Raw genomic sequence first — 7253 nt, forward strand, 5'->3', positions numbered from 1 at the left:
TTGATGATTAAAAGGTTTATGGTTAAAAAAAATGAAATTAAGGGTTTACTGTCAAGAAAGAAAAAAAACCTTAAAAGGTTACGGAGAAAAAAGATTTAAGATTTGTAAAAAATAATAAATTAAGAAGTTAAGGGTTTACCCAAAAAAATGAAATTAAAAGTTAAAGAAGAAAAAGGAAATACGGAGAAGATAGTTTGCTAAGTGACGCACTCAGGGGCGCACCCACTAAGGGGCTGGGGGCCATGGCCCTCCGGATTTTTAAATTTTTTTAAAAAATTTCCTTCATTTTTCCCTTTTTATATTAATTTTCTTTATTTTTTATCTATTGGTCCCCTCAATATTGAGAATAATTTTAAAAATAAAATAATAGATATAAATGTCATCCTTAGTTAAAAATTAACTCTTCAATATCTATTTATTCTCCCTCTCTTTCACCTCTTTTCTTTCTATTTATTATCTTTTCTTTCTATAAATGTGGGTTAAAGGAAATTTCTAAAAAATATATCTTATTAGATATTCAAAATGCATTTCTAATTATAAACTAGCTCTTCAATTCCTATTTATTTTCTCATATCTCATCCCTCCTCTCTCCTCTTTTCTTCTTATTTATTCTCTTTCATTTTTTTTCCTTCGTATTTACTCTCTCCTTTCTATAAGTGTGGTTAAGGAAAATTTGGGGAAAAAATCTGCTCCACAATTAGGTATTTTTCTCTTTCTCAATTTATTTATTGTTCATTTTTTTTAAAATTTTTTTTGTTATTCTTTATTTTATTTTATATTCCTTGTTTCTTTATTTCTTTTGCAAATTTTGTTATTTGATTTTATATTATAAATAAAATGTCTATAGTTAGTAAGGCAACTAACTACCATTGGTTTGCATATCTTATTTAAAAAAAATTTGGTTTGCATCTGACTTCTTAGGGTTGAAGTCATGTATATTTTTCTTTTGTACTAATGCTTTAATTTACCTATATCTTGTTGAAAAAAAATATCATTATTATTATAAATAATACTTATTTATGGATGTTCATTACCTTTCAAAGAGATTGTACTTTCAATTGAAGATCTCAAGTACTTCAGAATGTAATCTTGGTGATTCACATTTCCATCTTAATTGAAGATTACGGTTATCTCAACACACAATGGTGGCAGTTAATATTTCCATTCTATGCACCTTCTATCTTGGGCGACAATCTATCATTCCATATCAAGATTATCTTATTATGTGTGAGAATCATATATTGTATTTCTTTGTAAACTCTAATATTTTCATATCAGAGAAGATGTTAGTTGCATTATAAATATGTAATGACTAACTCAATAAAAGAGTTGAATTCATCTTATCTTTCTTCTTTGTATTCAATATCCTTTTTATTGTATAACACGTTATCACTTGATTCTTGCTCGAAGTAATTGTGAACAACTCCACTCAAAATATTGCATTTTGAGAAGAAAGACAGCAAATTATGTATCATAATGTTTTCTATTTCAAAGTGAAAAGAATGATCGACCTCCTTGCGCGTTTTTGTAAACAATGTAGTTTACCTTGTCCATCTTGTAATGTAAGTGCATCGTGATAAAAATGTATGTATTTTATTGAATCTAATAATTAATTAAGATATTAGGTTGCCTTAACAATTGAGGTTTGTCATTAACCAATAATGATTTTATTTATTGGCCAACGCAGATCTATTCTAGTAGTTGAAACCAGCACCTCTTAGTAGGTCGTGGGTTTGAATCTCGCTGAGGCATATTCATATCCCCATCCCTCGACTTAAAAAAGCCCCTTTGTACAAAAAAAAAAAAAAAAAAGATTTTATTTATTGTATACAGTGATTATTAGACTTGCACCACAAATATTGTTAAATGCACATGAAGTTGCAAGTTTTGAAACTGTAAATGAGTATAGTTCTGCAGATGCACATGAAGTTGCAGGATTTGAAACTATAAATAAATACAGTTTTGCATATGCACATGAAGTTGCAAGATTTGAAACTGTAAATGAGTACAGTTCTATAGATGTACATGAAGTTGCAAGATTTGAAACTGAGTACAGTTTTGCAGATGCACATGAAGTTGCAAAATTTGAAATTGTAAATAAATGCATTTTTGCAGATGCACAAGTTGCAAGATTTGAAACTGTAAATAAATAAAGTTTTGTAGTTTTAAAATTAATTCTTTATTGATTTTTTGTGGAGAAAATATTATTGATGAAGACTTGTCTGTAAATTTTCAAGCTTCAAATCTGTTGTTACAATAGCAATATTGTAAAAGGAGTTTTAAAAAAAATGCTCTGAATGATATCATGCCTATTTGTGGCTGAGTAAAATAATGACTTATTAATGAAAAGTCATGAAGCTCGTCTTATTGGTTTGCTTCATTCCCTGAAGTGAATGCAGCAATTCTGATATGCCTGAAAGAATGCAAAATTATAATTATGGTCATGACTGTGAAATAGGACAAGGCAAAAGACGAAATAATTATCGTCATTATGATGAAAATAAATAAAAGAATAATAAGGATTCTCAATATAACTCTTCAAGGAGTAAAGTTAATATATGTCATCGATGTGATATGAAATGTTATTTGGCATGTATCTATCATACTCTACAATATTTTGTTAAGTTTTGTCAAACTTCTATTAAAGGAATAAAGATAATGTGGAGATAAATATGACTTTTCAAAGTAATGACACTGAAGCAAATTTTGTCCATAACGCAGATGACTTTGATGACCTTACAGATACTACACATCTAGATGCTGCAGACTCCTTCGAATATAATAATTAAAGATTTGATTATGTTACTGGAATTCAAATAAAAATAAAATTGATATTATGTTACTCTTATAATTTTTTTCCACTCAAATCTCATATCATATGTTAGTTTATCTTACATTTAATCTTTTTCTTTTTGATTTTTGATTTATTGATTTCTATATATCTTTTGATGTATTTTGTTTCATTTTGATGAATAATGTGAATATTCTCTAATATGCTACTACGCATATTATACTAAGAAAAGAATTATTTATATTATTTGATGACACGAGAGCCAATGTTCATATAATAATTAATAGTACAACATTGATTGAATGCTCTAGAAGAGTTAATCTATTATTACCTAGGAGATCAATTGGCTATTGATAATGCATGATTTTGTAGTAAGTCTCAAAGAAACTTATTAAATTCGAAGATATATACAAAAATGATTGAAATTACAAATGATGGTAAAAATGAATATTTATGCATTACTACAAAAGTTTTAGACATTTTCTCCCAATTTGTACTACACGAATATTCGAATAGTTGAAACACATGCTTTAGTAAATCAAAAGAACATTGATTCCAATAGTTTTATTATTTGGTATGACCGGTTAGACCATCTCGGATCAAATATGATACAAAAAGTATTGAAATTCATTTGTCAACCATTGAAGAATTAGAAGATTCTTCAGTTAAGTGGATTTTCTTATGCTGCTTGTTCTCAAGGGCAATCTATTATTAGATATTTACCAGCTAAAGTTGAGATTGAATATTCTACGTTTTTTGAAACGTAAACATGATGAAATATATAGGCTCATTCACCCATCATATGGACCATTCATATAATATATGATTTTAGTAGATGCATCTATAAAAGGGTAATTTTCATCTGGACCCCCTGAGGTTTGGTCCATGTCATTTTTAGTCCAAATAAATAAACACTTTGCATCTGCCTCCCCTGAGGTATTTGATAAGATCAATTAAGGACAATTTGTGGTTTTTATGACCAAAATACCCTCACACCTATTCTACCGTAAGATTTGCATATTTTCTTTAAGTGGATCATTCCAATCGAATGAACATAAATCCATCTGAACAAAATACACATTTTCTAAGTCCCCAATTCTCTCTCATCTCCTTCATCGTCTCCATCTCCGTCTTCGGTCCAGCGTCGCCGCCATCTTTGCCTTTTTTTTCCTCTTCAACTCCGGCAACAAAAACCGATGGAATGAAAATGTGGCTACTTCACAATGGAAAATTTCAATCTTTTACCTTGAGAGGAGACAGAAATAGGAAGTCGAGCCTTTCTGTCCCAAGCAGGGAAAACCTTGGTTTCTAGGTTTTTTCTTGAGAAAGAAATGAAACAGCTACTGTGGCCACTAAAACAAAGGGAAACAAGTAAAGAACTCCACAGAGGAAAAGAAAAAAAAGATTAGGAATGTTAAACAAGAAATGGGGAACCTCAAGAAAAAAGACATTACAAAACAACATACAAAGAAAATGAAGGATGAAAATAAAAACAACAACATAAAACCTCTTCGTTTCTACGGGATAAAACAAAATGCTGAACAAACAAAGGAAAGACGAAAGCAATGCCAGGTAAGAACTATAATGAAACTGAAAAACATGGAGGGCAAAGAAGGGCCATAACCGTCTAGCAATTTTCTAGTACATGAAAACAAAAATCTACCTAAATCAGCAACAAAGAAAACCCAGCCGTTCTGGAGAAAGGAAAAAGAAGGGCAGAAAACAGGGAAAGAAGACAACATTATTACCAAAGAAACGCGCTCTATCATGCCCATATGGACAAAATCCTGCAAATCCACAAGGGGAAGAAGAAGAAACATACCATGGAGGAGAAGACAAAGATTCTCGGATGTCTACCATGATGTGTGAGGAATCAAAAACAACCAAAAGCACCGAGACCAAAAGAGAAGCAAGAAAATGAGGGATTCTTAGAAAAAAGGCAGAGATGGCGGTGATGCCGGAGATGATGAAATTGCGGTGATGCCAGAGACGATGAAGGAGATGAGAGAGAATTGGGGAATTAGAAATATGTATTTTTTCAGATGGATTTATGTTCATCCGATTGGAATGATCCACATGTCTAAAATCTAACGGCCCACTCTTTTGATCTTCACCGTTGGATTTAATTTTTAAGAAAATATGCAAATCTTACGATAGAATATATGTGGGGGTATTTTGGTCATAAAACTTACAAATTATCCTTAATTGATTTTATTGAGTACCTCAGGGGAGGCAGATGCAAAGTGTCCATTTATTTGGACTAAAAATGACATGGACCAAACCTCAGGGGGTCCAGATGAAAATTACACTCTATAAAATGGTCACATGTATGTTCATTATGAACTCACAATTTAGTATTTGCGAGATTGTTTGCTCAAATAATGAGATTAAAAACATAATTTATGGATTATAAAATAAATATAGTATGTCTTGATAATGCTGGTGAATTTACATCTTAGGCTTTATGAATTATTATATAACAATTGAGATCATAGTTGAATAGCTTGTTGCTCATGTTTATATCCAAAATGATTTAGTAAAATCATTTACTAAATGTATCCAAGTAATAGTTAAACCATTGTTTATGAGAACAAAACATCATTTGTATGCATCAGGTCAAAAGGTTGTCATAAATTCTCCCTATTACAATTGGCTTATGGTCAGAAGCTTAATATTTCTCATCTTAGAATTTTTGGATGTGCGGCTTATAATCAAATTGCTCCAGCACAACGTACAAATATTAGTTTCCAAAGAAAGTTGGGAATATATGTTGAATATTAATCTCCTTATATAATTTAATATCTCGCCAATAATTGGAGATTTATTTAAAGCAAGATTTGTTGATTATCATTTTGATGAATTAATTTTTCTAACATGAGGGAGAAATAATAAATAGTTGGAAAAAGAGATTGATTGTAATGCATTATCATTATCTCATTTAGATCCTTGCACTGAGCAATGTAAACTTGAAGTTCAAGAGATAATGCATTTACAAAATATTATGAATCAACTGCCAAATTTGTTGACCTGCTAAGAGTTACTAAATTTCATATTCCAGCTGCAAATGCTCCAATTAGGATTGATGTTCTAACAAGACAATCTATCAGTGCAAATGAAATTAAACCATGTTTAAATGTGAAAGATCAATCGGTTCCAAGGATAAAATCATAGAAAAAGGAAATGAGCAAATGATCAAGATTGTTATAATATGGAGACAATTGATTATGAAAATCCTGGAGACATAACTTTCTATAAAATCCCAGAAGATGTTCAAGTACCTGAAAATAATGAAGAGAGATTTTGATTAGTTATGTTATTGTAGGAAAAAGATGGAACCCAAAAGATAAAGTTGTTGACAACATTTTTGCATATTATGTTATTGTTGAAATAATACAACAAGACGAGTATCTTGAATATAAATTTGTTGATGAATATAAATTAAGAAATGATTGACCAAAACGTAAAGACTCAATTCAAGCAGTATTGAATTCTCTTGAATAATTAAAGTTTTTGGACTTATAGTCCAACATTTGAAGATAAAAAGCCAGTGGGGTACAAATGAGTTTTCGTGCGAAAAATGAAATTAGAAAATGAATGAAATTATGATATATAAAACATGAATTATGGCACAAGAATTTTCACAGAGGCTTGTCATTGATTATATGGAAACATGTTCTCTTGTGGTGGATGCAATCACTTTCAGATAACCTATTAGTCTGACAGTATATGAAAATTTTGATATGCGTTTAATGGATATTATTACAGCCTATTTATATGGCTCACTCGAGTGTGAAATATATATGAAAATTCTTGAAGGATTCAAAATGCCTGAAGCACATAAAAATTCCTAGGAAGTTTGTTTAATAAAGCGTCAGAGATGATCAGGGTATATATGGTATAGTCTCCTTAGTGGATATTTACTAAAAGAAAGGTATCAAAATGATCCAATTTATTATTGTGACTTTATTAAAGGATATTGATCTAATTTTAATAAGTGTATATGTTGATATCATTGAAACTCCTGAAGAGTTTCCAAAAGCAGTAGATTATTTGAAAAAAGTTGAAATGAAAAATTTTGAAAAGACAATGTATTATCTTGACTTGTAAATTGAGCATTTGAATGATGGAATATTCGTTCATCAATCAATTTATGTTGAGAATATTTTGAAGTGATTTTACATAGATAAAGTATATCTATTGAGTACTCCAATGGTTATGAGATCACTCAATATAAAGAAATATTCACTTCGACCTCAAGAAAACAATGAAGAATTTCTTGGTTCTGAAGTATCATATCTCAATGCAATCGAGAAAATTTTGACATTATATTATTTTATGAATGTAGACATCAATTTACTTGTTATGCAGATGCATGATATTTATTTGATCTACATAAAACTAGATCTCAAACATTCTATTTATTCATAAGTGAATGTTAACTATTTTATGACGTTCAACAAAA

Source organism: Hakea prostrata, chromosome 3, assembly GCF_041222555.1.
Source record: "Hakea prostrata isolate BN-2017 chromosome 3, UWA_Hpros_2, whole genome shotgun sequence".
Taxonomy (NCBI): domain Eukaryota; kingdom Viridiplantae; phylum Streptophyta; class Magnoliopsida; order Proteales; family Proteaceae; genus Hakea; species Hakea prostrata.